The sequence below is a fragment of the Idiotropiscis lumnitzeri genome, chromosome 2, assembly GCF_059441095.1.
Source record: "Idiotropiscis lumnitzeri isolate Australia: NSW breed Sydney's pygmy pipehorse chromosome 2, RoL_Ilum_1.0, whole genome shotgun sequence".
Lineage (NCBI taxonomy): Eukaryota > Metazoa > Chordata > Actinopteri > Syngnathiformes > Syngnathidae > Idiotropiscis > Idiotropiscis lumnitzeri.
This window is the reverse complement of record NC_142392.1, coordinates 36,308,623-36,328,329: the sequence shown is the minus strand read 5'-3', so window position 1 is coordinate 36,328,329 and position 19,707 is coordinate 36,308,623. Positions and strand designations below refer to the sequence as shown.

The 19,707-nt window shown below is 40.6% G+C and overlaps 1 pseudogene; it reads right to left on the bottom strand.

The window, feature by feature from the left end:
- Positions 1–1,575: 1,575 nt before the first annotated feature.
- LOC148342437 (uncharacterized) overlaps positions 1,576–19,707 on the bottom strand; it is a 41,331-nt pseudogene continuing 23,199 nt past the window's right edge.

Below are 19,707 nucleotides of genomic sequence, written 5' to 3'. Positions count from 1 at the left end.
CCCTTTATTAGTCCCACAATGGGGAAATTCGAGATTCGAACCCAGGCCTCCTGGGGAGACTGGGTCCTGAACGCGGCGCCTTAGATCACTCGGCCATCCTGGCAGCCCAATCTTCTTCTGAACATGAATTTTTTATTATTTCGTGGCGAGACAGAGGGGGAGGGTGGGAGGAGGAGGTGAGGATTAGCCGGGAGGTAAGGATTAATTATGAAATACAACACAATTTCAAGGCTTTTGGCGGAAAGCGGGGAACATAGGACCCTTTTGGGGAAAAGCGGGGAACATCGGACTTATATTTAGAAAAAGGGTCCTATATTCCCCGGTCCCATACAAAGATACGCTCCCCATGAAGGCCATGGTGTTTCTATGGTAAGGACCGGGATGGCGAGCGCAAAAAGGCAACTGCTTACGGACCGTTGTTGTAATTTATTTTGACTACTTTTACAGAGAGAGATAACGATAACTACAACCTATTTCATAATAACAGATAACAGATAACTGCCCCTGGGACTCTCTGACACTAAACTGGTCGGGACCAAGTTTCATGAATGAAACCGAGTCTGTCTCCGCCAGCTTTCACAGGCACAGACGAGAAATCATTTCCTTATTCAATCAAACAGCCGGCCAATTTTGCCGTAGTTCCGTCGTCTTTAATGAAAAAAAAAATATTGTTCATCACTTTTCACTCCTATTACGAACATGGCATATCCTTTTGATGAGGATCCCATTGATGAAAGTGCAGCATTAACCCACAGAGAATTAACTACGTCGCGAGCGGATCATTCGACCCCGCATAGACGTCTAATCATATCCTGACAACTATCTGTTTGAGTGATACAGTTTCACTTTATAGTCCATTTCTACATCCATAACCTGCTATAATCCGTCCGCACATCTTCAACATCACCAGTCACAGTCTCATCCCAGCACACGAATGAACTCGCTGCTGTAACTCTCTGCTTACGTCAAGCCCACCCTCGAGAGCCATATACTCCACCGTGATTGGTAGGTTCGTTCAGCTCCGCACAAAACACTGTAACGTGCCAGTCATATCAAATTCGCGGGCCGCACGAACATTAAACTTTCATAATAAGGCGGGGGCAAACTATTATCCCGCGGGCCGCAAGTGGCCCGCGAGATTGAGACCCCTGTTCTAGGCAAAGGTAATTAATTTCATTGATAATGTTTGATATGAAAACAAAAAAAAACTAGTTATCACTCAGACACGTTGCTTCTTCTGGCGCTGATCACATTGGCTTAGTATCAATAAAAGAGCTTTGCAAAATTAAATTTATAATATTTTATTCAAAATCACATTTACATCTTACCACAAAGAGTCAGTTCCTTCAGTTTTTTGTTGTCTTTTTTTAAGCTTCAAGGATCGCTGCAATTCTCACCAGCACAATTGTGTCTGTCAGCACCCTTTTTAGAAAAGTATTTTTTAGCACAAACGCTGCAACTGAATGGCTTGTCTCCAGTGTGTGTTGTTGTGTGGCTCGTTAAATGTGAAACTCTTTCCACAAACTGAGCAGGAAAAGGGTTTTTTGCAGCGTGTATTCTTGTGTGTTCTGTTAATCATGACTTTTGAGAGAAACTTTTCCTCCAAACTGAGCAGAAAAAAGGGTTTTCTCCACTGTGTGTTCTTGCGTGCCTTGTTAAATGAGAATTTTGGGAGAAGCTTTTACCACAAACTGAGCACGAAAAGGGTTTTTCTCCAGTGTGCGTTCTTGTGTGTTTTGTTAACGTTGCATTTTGAGAGAAGCTTTTGCCGCAAACTGAGCAGGAAAAGGGTTTTTCACCACTGTGTGTTCTTGTGTGGCTTGTCAAATGCGACTTACGAGAGAAACTCTTTCCACAAACTGAGCAGAAAAAAGGTTTTTCTCCACTGTGTGTTCTTGTGTGACTTGTTAAATGTACCTTTTGAGAGAATTCTTTGCCACAAACTGAGCAGGAAAAGGGTTTTTCTCCACTATGTGTTGTTGTGTGTTTTATTAAATTAAACTTTCCAGAGAAGCTTTTGCCACAAACTGAGCAGAAAAAAGGTTTTTCTCCACTACGTGTTCTTGTGTGCGGTTTTAAAGACAACTTTGAAGTTAATGAGTGAGTGTGACATGCCCTTTCACCCTTGGCTTGCCCATCATCATCATCGTCATGAGCGTCCGATAATGTGTCCTCATTATGTGCTTGTGATGGCCCCCAGTGGTCTTCATCACCTTCTGTTGTCACATGATGACTTGAACTGCTGCTTGGAGGCTCCGCCCCTCTTTTGTCCTCACCCTCACCCATGTTTTTATCTTCAGTCTTTATAGGGACAACATTCACTGGTGACTTGTTGATCTCCTGCTCCTCCTTCTCCTTTTTGATGTGAGTCAAGTCTGGCTCCTCTTTCACAGAACGGAGATCGTTTTCACTGACTTCTGTAGGACACAAAGACAAACACACATTTTGTTTGGTCAAGTCAAAGCTCATGCGGCGACTTTGTCTTATATTGTTTCTACCATGCTACCTTGACTTGTGCCCGCCGCACACGGAGCAATGCGTGCGACCCCGATTTGGACCAGACCATGGGGGCATTTCACAAAATTACGTCCTACGATGTAAACCTCCCTTTCTTAGCAGCACAACAGTGATAAACGAGCAATTAAAAAGGAACCACTTGGCGGCTGATGCCCGATTTCATTCCTGACATCGTCACAGACGTTTCTGGAAGCGAGCTGAAGTTAGCACACACAGGCTATTGTGTGCGTCTGATGGAACACCTGTTGTGGGACCCTAACATATTGATGGGGGCCACTGGGGGCCATCGCAACATAATGTCATTGATAGAATAGAAATCCTTCAAGTGAAATATGTTGACAAGTATTTCTTTTTGCATTTAGAGAAAGAACTAAATGCTCCTGGGCTTGTTGGTAGAAAAGGGGGTTGTGACGTTCTCCCTTTTTAAGCCCATAGTAAGCCAAAGATGCAGATGCATTCCTTGCAGCATGCGCTTGTTCACTGATGAGATCCGTGCAACCCTGGATGGATGCATTAAATGAATTTTAAATGTTTGGATGAGGTGAAACTACGCACATGTGCACAAAACAGTGCAGGGCCACCTGAGGTTCATTGACTCTCACCCGACCAAGCCAGTACAAAGTTCATAAATAAAAAAAGACCGATACGTACTTGATTTTTTAAAAGAACTTAATATTTTGTGTTGTATCCACCAAAATTGATCAACCGCCATTGATGTTTTTGCCGCAGTGTGCACATTATGTAGAGTCAGGCAGAATTCCTTCCGTAAGGAATTGCTAGAACAGGGTTCGCGGTTAACCGCTTCCCGATTGCCCGGGGCAAGTGAAATTCGGCCACGGGCAAGGTAAAATTATGGGCAACTTGCCCGACCGGGCAAGCATTTTTTAAGCAGCCAAATATCTTTAATTTCGACGAAAACTGTGGTGTGATCCGTTTGTGTGCACTGTATGGTGATGGTTTAACCCAGACACCCCCTTATGTTGTGGTATGGTCCATTGGCCTTATCGGGGGCAATGGGCGGGCGCTACGGGGATCAGTTAGTTCAGTGAAAGTCGAGTTAAAGTGGACGTCAATAAATCCCGCAGTATTGGAACTCGCTGTAGTCGCATCCTCATTTGAAGTTTGAAAAACACAACAAAAACCGACGATATTTCGGCCGAAAATTGACAGCCGGAAGTTTTCTTACCTTTTGCGCATGTTTACAAGTGGCGACGAGTTCGTTCAAATACGAACATTTCGGATTCCTCTGACATGACTAAAATAGCTCGAATATTTTTAAGTCGACAATTCAGTTGCGAGTAAGGAAGGGAGTAATATTTGATTATTGGCTGTTAATTCATTAGCTCCATGATGTGACCTGACATGGTGTCAGTGACTGTGTTCTGTTTATGCTATGAAATTTATGGAGGCTGCGCCACAGGCACTGGTCTTAAAGGAATACACACATTTCCCACACTCATAATTTACTCATGTGATTCCTCAATTAATAGGCTGGACTTAAAATTGATCATCTGGATTGCTGTAATATCATTTTCCCAATTTAACATGCAGATTTGTTAATTATTAAAACTACAATTAACATTTTCATTAACTGCACTGGATGATACATTTGCTGTTGTGAGTAGGGTTTCATGGTTGATGATGAAAACAAGATTAATTTATGCTTCTCAGATTATATGTTTATTTACATTTGTGGCGCACATTTTACAACCATAAACATTTTATTCTTAGAGAAAAAAAATTGTCACTTGCCCAAGTCAGGCAAGTAATTTGGCCACTCGGGCAAGGCAAATTTTAGTGGCACTTGCCCTATGGGCAAGCAGTTTTTAAAGTTAACCGCGAACCCTGGTTACGTGACCTTGTTGACCAGCCGGTGCGGACAACAAGCCTGCTGTGGCGCTGCGTCACCAGAACCTGGCCCAGGAGCAGCGGAAACGGAAAGAGCAGACGCAATGGGAGCTGCATGCGTCGGCTGCTGCATTAGCTGCTTCTCCCCGCTTTTATTTAATTCTCCCCCCCCATATTCTTTTTTCCTTTCCCGGTGAATTAGCACTCTTGGCCCCCTGAACCCGCAAGTGTAACAATTCTTTTTCTCCATCCAATCCAATATTTTCTTTCATCGATGCAAAAACGGGGGTTCTACTCATACTGATTAGCAGTTTCTAATTGACGGACTGTTTCGCATGATGTCAGTAACTGGGAGGCGCACGCCCTCGAGGACGGCCACCCGGCACAGCTGTGTGGTGGTGACACTATTGGACGGGTCACTGGCGGAAGCTTCAATCCATTCGCGTCTCGCCCCGTCTCCCATAAGAGCTCACCAACTTAATCCCTCATCATATTTTACAAATGCCAATGCCAATTGGTTTTGTCTTCTGTTTATGATTCATATTCAATCCCCATGAACACGTCAACTATAATTAAGCTATTCTTTTTTTAACTAACTAATACAGTGATTCTCAAATAGTCGGGCGCGCCCCCCTGGGGAGGCGCGGTGCGATGCTGAGGGGGGCGCGTGGGACCCTGGGGAACATGCTTTTTTGCATGGTTTTGGGACCAAAAAAGGCGATCTCAGACAACGCGAGTTTGAGCTTGTCAAAGCTGTTTGTGCCCCGAGTTCACGCAGTACTGATTAACAAAAAAAAAGCGTCACCCCGTCGCTCGTTGACCCGGAAGTGATTTCTTTCGCCGCTCCTTAAATGCCCCGCGCCAAGCTATCTTGCGCCGCAGCAGAGCGAGCAAGAAGACGCTAAGCGCGCTAATCGCTAAAATGAATTGCTTCGATGGACGCTCGACTTTGAAAAGAAGTCTGACTCAAACCGCGTTCGGGCGGAGAGCCAGCAGCTATGAACAGAAATGTTGTATTGCAACCATTACGTATCCGAACAAAATAAGACGATGGCTACGTTAGCAATTTAGCAGACGCTCTCAGGCTGGAACACGGAAATGGCTGACGTCATCACAACGAAGCGGTTCAACGTCAATCAGATTGTAAACATAAAAAAAAAAAATGTCTAGTCAACATATTCAAACATGTGCTTTATGTTATTTATATAGAATTTTTGTTTGAAATCCCCCTGGCTCTTTTTGTCTTTTCTATATTATGTACGTATTAATAACTGTTTGGTTTGTTCATGTTAATAAAGTAAAAAAAACTAAACAAAAACGCATAGTAAATATTTATCATCCCATCAATATTCGCACCACAGAGTGCTGAGTTTCGAGAATCCTCACAATAGTCGTTCTCAAAATGATAGATTTTTTTTCGATTTATCTTTGTTAAGGGATATGTTATTGACAATCCAACATTAATATACAAAGAACATGTACATGAGTACGAAATGTAAAAAAAACTGTAGTGGGGGGGCGCAAATTTATTTTCTTCTTGGTAGGGGGGGCGTGACAGGAAATAATTGAGAACCACTGAACTAATATAACCCCGTTTTCCTCAACCCATGAGTCAGTATTCTTTGAAGTGGAATATGCGCAGACTAAAAATTTCTAATTTAATTTATATCAATTTACTGTATATCAAAAGTCCCCTCACAACATGATAATTCATCATATTCCTGTCATTTCCATCTGAAAATGTCGTTCCATTAATTGAATTACCCTTGTACATCCGTCGCCAAACTGAAGTATGGAACATTAGATGTTTTTTTTTTCTTTTCGTTTTGCATGACCTTTAACCTTGCATGTTCTGTTTCAACAAAATTGTATCTCTTATCAGTTTCCCTGTTTCATGAGTTTCTGCCAGGTGCAAAAAGAAGGAGTTCAGAGAGGAATTTCACCCTCAGGGGCAATCCCAAACTTTTGTTTGCAGGACATTGTAACACTCTGGGCTGGTTTATTGTTCTTCTTATTGCAATTTTACTGTATTCAGTCTTCCTCGAGACTGAATATGTTCTAGTGTTTGCCAAATAGTTAATCCTAGTTTCTCACTTTAGCTTTGCACAGTCAATATATGAACTTTTCAACTGCACAATCACTTCATTGAGGTCTAATTACCAATTGTTTACCATAGTCAGACTTTTGCCGTCAAAGAGACCTGTTCCTGAACCATATGTTCACGTTTTCATCACTCAGGGCTTTTCCGTGTTGACAAATCAGATTCCACGGAACATGCATTCATTCTTTTATGATCTTAGATTTCTCTATTTAAATGGTGACAAAATTATAATTATTTTTAACAGAATTTAATAAAAACGTCCACAAGCATAGAATGGATGTTTGGTTGGTGTTAGATGAACGGATATTAGGAGACTTAATTTTTTAGACAAACATCGATTATGAATGAACATGTCCTTTCAATGTATTTAACTTTGCCACGTCTTACCTTCACCCTCACTGTTCATAACAAAAAATATTTTCTTGTCAAATAAATATGCTTATATAAACTCAAGAAATTCCAAGTTTTGTTTTGAATTAAGTCACATAATTATACATGCATAGTTTGACACATGTTGTTCATATGTATAGTGTTGGGGCCGCAACTAATGATTGCCTGTTTGTCCTTTACAAAAATAGTTTATAATTTAATTGTTACCAATTATTTGATTAATCAGTTGTTGGAATTCATTCATAGTCATGTTGACCCTTGGCCTTGGAAACATATTTTGAGTGATCAGTGGATGGCCCAACAGGTGTCACATACTTAATATTTAAAGTAGACCCAGCATGACACAAAATGGTGTGCTTGATCTACTTACTAAATGTAAGGTAACTTTTTGCATCACATTTTTATGTAGATAGTGCAAGGATTGTTTTGTAAAGGCTACTTCATTTCTTGTGTGGAAGAAATTAGATTTACAAGTAAAATCCACTTAACTTTGCAAGTCAGGTTAGTTTTATTTTCGCAAGTAAAGTCTACTTAACTTTGCAAGCAAGTTAACTTGAATAGTTAGGTTGCATTTACTGAAGTAATGTAGTTAACAAACTTGCAGAATTAAGTTGACTTCACTTGCAAAATTTAAACTAACTTTACATGTAAAATTAAGTAGACTTTACAAAACCGCTTTCTTATGCACAAGAAATTAAGTAGATGAAACAAGCACTGTCCTTGCTTTATAAACATAAATGTGTGATGCAAAAGGTTACCTAACATTTTCTCAGTAGATCAGCCCCAAAATTTTTATCAGTGTGGATATAAAAATACACGACATCTGTCAGCATAGTTTTGAAACATGATGACATGACAAACTTAATTTCTTTAACAACATATAACAACTGGAATATGTAAAATGTTACATAATCAGCTCAAATTCTAAACTGGGGAAAAAAACACGGAGTTTACCCCCCCCCCACTATTGGTTATTCTTTGGCATCCATTTTCTGCACTGATTTCATTTGGCATAAACAAATGTTCAGCAAACCGGCAAGTAAAAGGCAATATTTAAAAATAAAACGGCAATAACCTTGAACGCATTTCCCCAAACAACTTAATGTTGTGATGCATATTTTTAACGTTGTTCTTTACAAAGCAAATGAGAGTAAAACGTATACAAACCTGCTTTGTGTAGCACAACACGAGGCTGGTTGCAAACTTCGCCCAGCAGTTGAAGATGTTGCTCGTTCTCTTCTTTTATTCCACAAAGTTCCTCTTTGTACTTGGGTGTCGATCTAGCACACATTTTCAAACGCCAATCTCAACAAATCCGCACTTGATCTCTGCTTGGCGATAACTCGCGTGCTTCTCTTTGTTCGACAAGACGAATGAAAGATGGCGTCGTTTTTTTTCCTTCGAGAAAACCGCAGTCTGTTCGGCACGAAAGCGGAGAGCAGGACACACCCCGCTGTGATATGATTGGCTGCTGGCTGTGTGGCGCACTGTCACCAACTCACCGACAGATGTCACCATTTACGATGCAAATCATTGTTATCTTCTTCTCAACATTGGAAAAACGTACGATTTGAACCGTGTGCACATGAACAAACATTTTTGTTCCCAAATATGAACTTGAGAGATGTATTGAATTTTACTTTTGTTGCTGGTTTTGTTTATACATCTGACACCATGTCGTCGGTTGGAGAGTATTTCAAATGTATTTCCCTATTATTAACAGTTGACATGATAAAGTGATACTTTATGTCAACATATTTGCACTTTTTCCTTTTTACAGGGTTTTCACCAGGTTGTGATGTGGTTGCGAATTTTAAATTAAAATATGTCACTCTTTTATTACCTAACTGTTATTGTGTTCGAAAATGATTTCGGTATTTATTTAAAGTACTTTAATATTTCATTATTCGTTTCAGTATTCATTAAACTACAATAATTCACTATTAATTTCAAGATTCAGTGAACTCTTTTAGGAATAATTTAGTATTCAATGTTTAATCGTTACAGTATTTAATTTTTAAATTTTTGTTTCACCATTTTGTTCAATCTTAATCTTATGGAAAATTATTTAGCAAGCACCAACACAAGGTTTTTAAAGATAAAGATGTCCTTTAATAGTCCCACAATGGGTAAATTTGCAGTGTTACGACGGCAAAGATATGGATCACACAGAGGCGGTGGTGCAATGTAGCCGTTAATGTATGACATTAGCAGCAGACATTCAGAAAAAGCATGCAAATATACACTGTATATACGTATATACACAATCCCCATGTATATACACACTTACATCCCACAACATATACAAGTGTAAGGAAACACTCCGAATGTCTGTCCATGTTCCAGAGGGGAAATTAATAAAATGCTGCAATGATAAGACGACTGCAATGGTAAACGAAGGATTGTATTATGATTGCTGGCATTATTTTAAACACTTACAGGACAGAAGGTCAATTATTTAATTTAGCAGGTTCATATTTACTGAATATGTTAAACATTGATGAAACGAAAAGCATTTATCAGATGAAAGTAGAAGTACTGTGCATAGATAGGATTGACTGGGATTGTAGTCATGATGTTTACTGATTTATTATATTATTCTTATATGCTAAATTTATAGTACTTAGTTTAAATGTGTGAACTTTATTGAAATTCTCAGTAGTGAGAACAAATTTGCCTACATAGCATTTCCATGAGCTGCCCTCACATTCACAGCACTTCATGGTCAAATACGACGAAGCACATTCTCCACATTGGCTGTAGAGATGCAAACATACCAAATTGGGCACTGGAGGTGCGTCACATAGACGCTATAGAAAAAAAACACATTCTGAAAGACATAACAATTGGAGATCGGACCACATGCACATACGCATGCATACACACAGACACGTACTTACACTTGCACATGCACGTGCACATACACACGCACACATGCACACCGACAAGATTACAGGGGAATGCCAGCGGGGAGAGAGACGGAGAGACTGCCCGCCGGAGAAGGCCAGCCTTGACGTGCCAGTCTTGGGGACCAGACGGGAATAAACTATCCAGACTAACCTGGGGAGGACCTTCCCTTGGACGTTGACCCGTGCCGTGGGAGGGAGCGAGGACGACCGATTCAACCGATTCAACCTACATTACCCTTGACATAAAAAATTCCTATAAAAACTGAAGCTGGGCTGAAAGATGGTGCACATTTTTTGACTGTGCTCGCCCGAGTGCAGTTTCTCGTGAGATTAAGAAAAAGCCGCCCAGATATCTGTCTTTGTACTATTTCCTGAACTCCAGAAATGGAAGAAACTAAATATCGGAACTCTAATCAGTTGTTGAGTCTTTATTTGACCCTTTTCTTCTTGAGTACAAAAAACGAACACGCATTGGAGTGAGTTTTGCTTTTAAAGGTTGATTTACTAACTACTTCTCATTTCCACGGTGACACAACAACAATACTAAAGCTGTTGCTTTGTTATTCATATAGAATTTTTGTTTAAAATCCCCCTGGCTCTTTTTATTGTCCTTTCTATATGTACGTATTAATAACTGTGTTTGGTTTGTTAATGTTAATAGAGTTTTTTTTTTTCTTTTTTTTTTTTTAAAACGTATTAGTAAATTTTTATCATGTCACTGATCGTGTAGTGGTACACTCGCCTGAGTTGTGTGTAGGCAACATGGATTCAGTTCCTACTCAGTGACGGTGTCTATGTCTGCCCTGTGACTGGCTGGCGACCAGTTCAGGGTGTAGTGCGCCTTTCGCCTGAAGTCAGCTGGGATCGGCTCCAGGAGCCTCCCGCGACCCTGTTCAGGATAAGCGGTGAGGATAATGAAATGACGTGACAAATATTTGTCATCTCATCAATATTTACACAACAGAGTACTGAGCTTCGAGATCCTCACGATAATAGTTCTCGAAATTATATTTCTTATCAATTTAGGTTAGTTAAGGGATATTTTATTGACAATCTAACATCAATCTACAAAGACAGAAAAATAATTGGTGGTGGGGGGCGCGAATCTTTTTCTTCTTGGTAGGGGCGGGCGTGAAATAATTGAGAAGCACTGCTAGTAAATGCAGACATTATATTCATACAATCTTGCAGCCCGAGAGAACCACAGCATTGTTGCAAGTTCGGTTGGAGAAACGTAAACGTCCCAGTGCTGTTCCAGCAGCGGCTTCTCCGGGCATAGGCGGAAGTGACGCGTGAGATGACTCGCCAATGTGGCGTTAATTTAGTTATTTTGTTAATTTTTTTATCAACCGAATTAAAATATTATATAAAATAAATATTAAAATAGTACAGCCAGGTGTAAAAAAACGCACTGAGGCAAAGAAATATATATGGAAAATACGCGCTTAAAGCATGACGTCATAAGCAAGCGCGCAGCTTCCGAAGGACCTCGACCACATCCACCGACCCGTCCACACCGGAACAAAAGCAGTCCACCGCTAAATTCTTCTGATTTAGTGTGGAACTGACTGTAATTTTCTCAAAGGATGTCCAGTGCTACTCTAAAGGACTACGACATAATTCATTAAGTCTTTGTGTCCCGATAACCTCATCTTCGCGCGTTGATGCTTTTCGGCGTAGTTAGCTTAGCTTGTTAGCTAGCTAGCCGCTAACAAAAAGAGGCACATGACTCATCGCCAAGCAGAGATCAAGTGCGGATTTTTGGGAATTATCATTTGAATATGTGTGAAAGAACGACACCCAAGTACAAAGAGGAACTTTGTGGAATAAAAGAAGAGAACGAGCAACATCTTCAACTGCTGGACGAAGTTTGCAACCTGCCTCGTGTTGTACTACACAAAGCAGGTTTGTACACGTTTTACTCTCATTTGCTTTGTAAAGAACGACTTTCTATTGTTAAAAATATGCATCACAACATTGAGTTGTTTGGGGAAATGCGTCCAAAGTTATTGCCGCTTTATTTTTAAATATTGCCTTTTACTTGCAGGTCTGCTGAACATTTGTTTTTGCCAAATGAAATCAGTGCAGAAAATATATGCCAAAGAATAACCAATAGGGGCGGGGGTGAACTCCATGTTTTGTTTTTTTTTTAATAAAATTTGAACTGATTATTTAACATTTTACATTTTCTGGTATTTATATCTTGTTCAAGCAATTCCTTCCGGAAGGAATTCTGCCTGACTCTAAAAAATCTGCACACTCGGGCGAAAACATCAATGGCGGTTGATCAATTTTAGTGGATAAAACACAAAATATTAAGTTTTTAAAAAAAATCAAGCACGTAATGGTCTTATTTATTTATGAACTTTGTACTGGCTTGGTCGGGTGAGAGTCAATGAACCTCGGGTGGCCCTGCATTGTTTTGTGCACATGTGCGTAGTTTCACCCCATCCAAACATTTAAAATACATTGAATGCATCCATCCAGGGTTGCACGGATCTCATCAGTGAACAAGCGCATGCTGCAAGGAATGCATCTGCATCTTTGGCTTACTATGGGCTTAAAAAGGGAGTACGCCACAACCCCCTTTTCTACCAACAAGGCCAGGAACATTTCGTTCCTGGTCATAAAGTTCCTGTGGCCCAGGTGGTTTGCATCTCCCCCGCAACTCATAGTTCCTGGTAATTTATGCAAATGACAATGTTGTGTTACTTTGTTACTCATTACTGACACCCTATGGCTGTTAAGCATCGTTGCAGTTCCAAAATAATTCAGTGAACTCTTAAAATATTTTGGTGTATCTTAGTCGAATTTGAATACATATTGGATAACTTTAAAATATACAGTCATTATTCAAATATGTCAACATGAAAGTCAGAGTGAAAGTGTTGTTGCTTAATGCTTATGTGTAGGGATTTTGACTCTTCAAACATAATGTTGTTTTAAAATTTATTTAAAAACAGAAATTTTATAAAAAATAAAAAGGGGAATGTTTGAATGTACGAGCAGGCTAAATGTAAATCATGCAATAAATAGCGACTCTGATGCCAGGGCCCCTTTAATTCTTTTAGAGATCCAGATTATAATGGAAGTAAAAATACCCACGATGAAACTTTCTCTAAATGCGAAAAGAAATACTTGAAAACATATTTCACTTGAAGGATTCCTATTTTATCAATGACATTATGTTGCGATGGCCCCCATCAATATGTTAGGGTCCCACAACAGGTGTTCCATCAGACGCACACAATAGCCTGTGTGTGCTTACTTCAGCTCGCTTCCAGAAACGTCTGTGACTATGACAGGAATAAAATCGGGCATCAGCCGCAACGTGCTTCCTTTTTAAATGCTCGTTTATCACGGTTGTGCTGCTAAAGGGAGGTTTACATCGGAGGACGTAATTTTGTGAAATGCCCCCATGGTCCGGTCCAAGTTGGGGTTGCACACATTGCTCCGTATGCGGCAGCACAAGTCAAGGTAGCACGGTAGGAACAATATAAGACAAAGTCGCCGCCTGAACTTTGACTTGACCAAACCAAATTCGTCTTTTTGTGTCCTGCAGACGTCTGTGAAAACGATCTCCGTTCTGTGAAAGAGGAGCCAGACTTGACTCACATCAAAAAGGAGGAGGAGGAGGAGATCAACAAGTCACCACTGAACTTTGTCCCTATAAAGACTGAAGATGCAAACAAGGATGACAGTGAGGACAACAGAGGGGCGGAGCCTACAAGCAGCAGCTCAAGTCATCACGTGACAAAAGAAGGTGATGAAGACCACTGGGGGCCATCACAAGCACAAAATGAGGACACATTATCAGACGCTCGTGACGATGATGATGATAATGAGCAAACTAAACGTGAAAGGGCATGTCACACTGACTCATCTTCAAAGTTGTCTTTAAAACTGCACAAAAAAACACACACTGGAGAAAAACCTTTTTCTTGCTCAGTTTGTGGCAAAAGGTTCTTTGATATGTCAAGTTTGACAAGCCACACAAGAATGCACTGTGGTGAAAAACCTTTTTCCTGCTCAGTTTGTGGTAAAAGCTTCTCTGGAAAGTCACATTTACGAATCCACACAAGAAAACACACTGGAGAAAACCCTTTTTCTTGCTCAGTTTGTGGTAAAAGCTTCTCTCAAAACTCAACGTTAACAAGCCACACAAGAACACACAATGGAGAAAAACCTTTTTCCTGCTCAGTTTGTGGTAAAAGCTTCTCCCAAAATTCTCATTTAACAAGGCACGCAAGAACACACAGTGGAGAAAAACCTTTTTCCTGCTCGGTTTGCGGTAAATCTTTCTCTGTAAAGTCAAATTTACGACGCCACACAAGAACACACAGAGGAGACAAGCCATTCAGTTGCAGCGTTTGTGCTAAAAAATTCTCCACTAAACAGCATGCAGAGAGTCACAATTGTGCTGGTGAGAATTGCAGCGATCTGAAGCTTAAAAAAAGGACAAAAAAACTGAAGGAACCGACTCTTTGTGGTAAGATGTGATTTTGAATAAAATATGATAAATTGACATTTGCAAAGCTTTTTTATTGACACTAAGCCAATGTGATCATTGCCAGAAGAACCATTGTGTCTGAGTGATGATGATTTTTTTTGTTTTTATATCAAACATGTCATGTCATTATCCACACCGCTTATCCGGTACAGGGTCGAGGGAGGGTGCGGGAGCCTATCTCAGCTGACTCCGGGCGAAAGGCGCACTACACCCTGAACTGGTCACCAGCCAGTCACAGGGCAGACTTAGACACCGTCACTGAGTGGGAACTGAACCCACGCTGCCTGCACACAACTCGGGCAAGTGTACCACTACACCATCAGTGGCTTTATATCGAACATAAATAAAATTAATTGCCTTTGCCTGGAACAACATTTGTTAACGTTATGCTTTTCAGTTGTCTTTTAAATCGTACCTAATGGAAAAGGTGTGAGAAGAAACGGTGCTTATGAAATCTGTGCCTTCCACGATGATCAATAAAATCACTTGTTCCACTTGCTCAACTGGCCTTCATTACGCTGTGAAAAGGTGAAAAACTGAACTAGAAGTTGAACTTTAAATAGAACAAGAAAGATAAATGCAAATAGTCTAAGTTTCTCTCAAAGATTTTGGAATGTCAAGAGTGTAGCTACACCGGTCCAGCGAAAAGGCCACGATTCAGACTGATGTCCAGATTTTCTTTTTTTATTTCTCTTCCTTTGATGGCTTTAGGAAATCACGTGACACAGTGAAAACTACAAATACATACACGCCGAATGAGTCCTTGAGGCCAATGCAAACAATGTACATTAATAAACAAAGTAAAAATGAAGAAAGGCACAAATATCGTGTGCGCCTCCTGAACACAGTGTTTTTATCGCTCTGCTGATGCACGGTCCGTTCCTGCTTTCGTAAATCTTCCCGCTTCTTTTTTTTCGTCACCACGGAGGAGAGGATCCGCATTACGCAGTTCGTTGCTGCGCGTCTGAATTGCAAAAGTGAATCACCGTAATTCAATGTATACTGAAACGAATAATTAAATATTTAAGTACCTAAATAAATACCGAAATATTTTTTAACACTCTAACATTTACATAATAAAACAGCAACATATTTCAATTTAAAATTCACAACCACATACTGAGTTAATTAAATTCATAATAAATATAGAAACATTTAATAAATATTGAACGAATTTTGAAAGATAAAAAATAATGAATGCAATTTTAAGTATTAATTAATGCAATAAATAAATAAAATAATTGCACACATATTTAAATGAACAAATATGTTGACAAATATTCAAGATTTAAATACAAATAATTAAAAAATATTTAAATAATTTTTATGTATTAAAAAATTTGAATAAATATTGTAGTATTACAGAAGCAAGCTTAAATAATTCCATGAAAATTGAATTAAATACTGATAGAGGTAAAGAATAGTAAAAGAAAAAAATACTTAAATAGTGACGTGCAAATAAATGAAAAACAACAGACAAATCCCGAATGAAAAATACAATTTATCAACATTTGACAAACGACAATGTGAAATGTTGATCTGAGAAATTTCTTTCTTGCGTATTCATATTCTTAAAGAACCTTAATTATTTTTTTCTTTTACTTTTTTAGTTACTTAAGAGCTCAATCCACGTGAAATATCCCCTCGGGAGATAAAAAAATATCTCATGCAAAAAATAAAGAGCGACTAATTGTTTTTGAGGACAATCAAGGCACCATAGCACTGGCGAAAAAGCCTGTAAAAAGGCAAAGGTGCAAATATGTTGACATTAAGAAACACTTTATCACGTCAGCTCCGGCACCCTACCGCGACCCAGTACAGGATAAGCGGTGTGGATAATGACATGGCATGACATTTGGAACACTGTCTAACCGACAACATGGTGGCAGATGTTTCAACAAAACCAGCAACAAAAGTTAAGTTTAATTCATCTGTCAAGTTCATGTTTGGGAACTAAAATGTTTGTTCATTTGCATACGGTTTAAATCTTAAGTTTATCCGATGTTTAGAAGAATATGACAATGATTTGCATCGCAAATGGTGACATCTGTCGGTGAGTTGATGACAGTGCCCCACACGGCCAGCAGCCAATCATATCACAGCGGGGTGTGTCCTGTTCTTCCGCTTTCGTGCCGAACAGACTGCCGTTTTCAAGCAGGGGATCCATTCAGCGCTACTTTAAAAAACGACGCGATCTTTCATTCGTCTCGTCGAACAAATAGAAGCACAGAGATCAAGTGCGGATTTGTTGAGATTGTCAGGGGAGGGATTTCACTGGTCACCGAACCATAGAGTCATGGTTTCAAATCAAAACCAAAAATATCTCTGAACATCTTACAAGCAAACAATGAAACAAAGAAATAAAATGATCACAAAACATGTATCTCTCATGCCATTCATATCCTCATAAGAAATAAAAACAACACAAAAACAGTACTGATGCATTCCGGGAGCCTCAGCCAATCAGATGGCTGGTTAGAGAAATGTGAGTGGTGTGCTTTGGGCAGTGTGTTTTCATCTATTTTTTTGCAGTCTGTTGTCTAAACCTGTGATGTATCTTGCTTGCAATAACATGAATGATAAGACAGACTACAACATCGTGGACAGCTGCCATTTTTTCCAGCTTTCTCCTGCACCATCACCGAAAAGACATTCACATAATGTATTTGTCACAGTCAATTTGAAGCAAAGCTGTCTCAGATTTTGGCCGGCACGGTGTGCTAACATGCACTCTGAAATACCTCAAGGGGAACATGCCCGATGGTCGAGTGAGTTGCTCAGTCCATATAATAGGCGTGTCGCATTACAAGGAGCCTCGTTTGTTTTGGGGAAGATTTAGGACTTTAAAGTGCGCCTGATGGTCGCGAAAATACGATACCCACGATGAAACTATCTCTAAATGCAAAAAGAAATAAACATATTTCACTTGAAGGATTTCTATTCTATCAATGACATTATGTTGCGATGGCCCCCAGTGGCCCCCATTAATAAGAAGTTAGGGTCCCACAACAGGTGTTCCATCAGACGCACACAATAGCCTGTGTGTGCTAACTTCAGCTCGCTTCCAGAAACGTCTGTGACCATGTCAGGAATGAAATCGGGCATCAGCCGCCAAGTGGTTCCTTTTTAATTGCTCGTTTATCACTGTTGTGCTGCTAAGAAAGGGAGGTTTACATCGTAGGACGTAATTTTGTGAAATGCCCCCATGGTCTGGTCCAAATCGGGGTCGCACACATTGCACCGTGTGCGGCAGGAACAAGTCAAGGTAGCACGGTAGAAACAATATAAGACAAAGTCGCCGCATGAGCTTTGACTTGACCAAACAAAATGTGTGTTTGTCTTTTTGTGTCCTGCAGACGTCTGTGAAAACGATCTCCGTTCTGTGAAAGAGGAGCCAGACTTGACTCACATCAAAAAGGAGGAGGAGGAGATCAACAAGTCACCAGTGAACATTCTCCCTATAAAGACTGAAGATGAGAATGAGGACAAAAGAGGGGCGGAGCCTACAAGCAGCAGCTCAAGTCATCACGTGACAAAAGAAGTTGATGTCGACCACTGGGGGCCATCACAAGCACATAATAAGGACACATCATCAGACGCTCATGACGATGATGATGATGGGCAAGCTAAAGGTGAAAGGGCATGTCACACTGACTCATTCACTTCAAAGCTGTTTTTAAAAGGGCACAGAAAAACACACAGTGGTGAAAAACCTTTTTCTTGCTCAGTTTGTGGGAAATGCTTCTCTCAAAAGTCTAGTTTAGTAAGGCACACAAGAACGCACAGTGGAACAAAAACCTATTTCTTGCTCAGTGTGTGGCAAAAGCTTCTCTCAAAAGTTTCATTTAACAATCCACACAAGAATGCACAGTGGAGAAAAACATTTTTCTTGCTCAGTTTGTGGCAAGAGTTTCTCTCAAAAGGGCCATTTAACAACCCACACAAGAACACACAGTGGAGAAAAACCCTTTTCCTGCTCAGTTTGTGGAAAATGCTTCCCTCAAAAGGCAAGGTTAATAGAACACACAAGAACACACAGTGGTGAAAAACCTTTTCCTGCTCAGTTTGTGGTAAAAGCTTCTCCCAAAATTCTCATTTAACAAGGCACGCAAGAACACACAGTGGAGAAAAACCTTTTTCTGCTCAGTTTGGAGGAAAAGTTTCTCTCAAAAGTCACGATTAACAGAACACACAAGAATACACACTGCAAAAAACCCTTTTCCTGCTCAGTTTGTGGAAAGAGTTTCTATCGTAAGTCGCATTTAACGAGCCACACAAGAACACACACTGGAGACAAGCCATTCAGTTGCAGCGTTTGTGCTAAAAAATTCTTTTCTAAATAGGGTGCTGAGAGACACAATTGTGCTGGTGAGAATTGCAGCGATCCTTGAAGCTTAAAAAAAGACAACAAAAAACTGAAGGAACTGACTCTTTGTGGTAAGATGTAAATGTGATTTTGAATAAAATATTATAAATTTAATTTTGCAAAGCTCTTTTATTGACACTAAGCCAATGTGATCAGTGCCAGATCAGTGTCTGAGTGATAATTAGTTTTTTTTGTTTTCATAGCAAACATTATCAATGAAATTAATTACCTTTGCCTAGAACAACATTTGTTAACATTATGCTTTTCAGTTGTCTTTTTAATCGTAGTTAATGGAAAAGCTGTGAGAAGAAACTGTGCTTATGAAATCGGTGCCTTCCACAATCATCAATAAAATCACTTGTTCCACTTGCTCAAGTTGCCTTCATTATCCATCCATCCATCCATTATCCGCCGCTTATCCGGGGTCGGGTCGCGGTGCAGCAGGGAAGCCCAGACTTCCCGCTCCCCAGCCACATCTTCCAGCTCTGCCGGTGGGATGCCCAGGCGTTCCCAGGCCAGCCGGGAGACGTAGTCTCTCCAGCGTGTCCTGGGTCGTCCTCTGGGCCTCCTGCCTGTGGGACATGCCCGGAACACCTCACCAGGGAGGCATCCAGGAGGCATCCTAAACAGATGCCCGAGCCACCTCATCTGGCTCCTCTCTACGTGGAGGAGCAGCGGCTCGACACTGAGACCCTCCCGGATGGCCGAGCTTCTCACCCTATCTCGAAGGTAGAGCCCAGACACCCTGCGGAGGAAACTCATTCCGGCCGCTTGTATCCGAGATCTTGTTCTTTCGGTCACGACCCACAGCTCGTGACCATAGGTGAGGGTAGGAACGAAGATCGACCGGTAAATCGAGAGCTTCGCCTTTTGGCTCAGCTCCCTCTTCACCACGACAGACCGATACAGCGTCCGCATTACAGCGGAGGCTGCACCCATCCGCCTGTCGATCTCTCGCTCCATCCTCCCCTCACTCGTAAACAAGACCCCAAGATACTTAAACTCCTCCACTTGGGGCAGGATCTCCTCCCCAACCTGGAGAGGGCATTCCACCCTTTTCCGACTG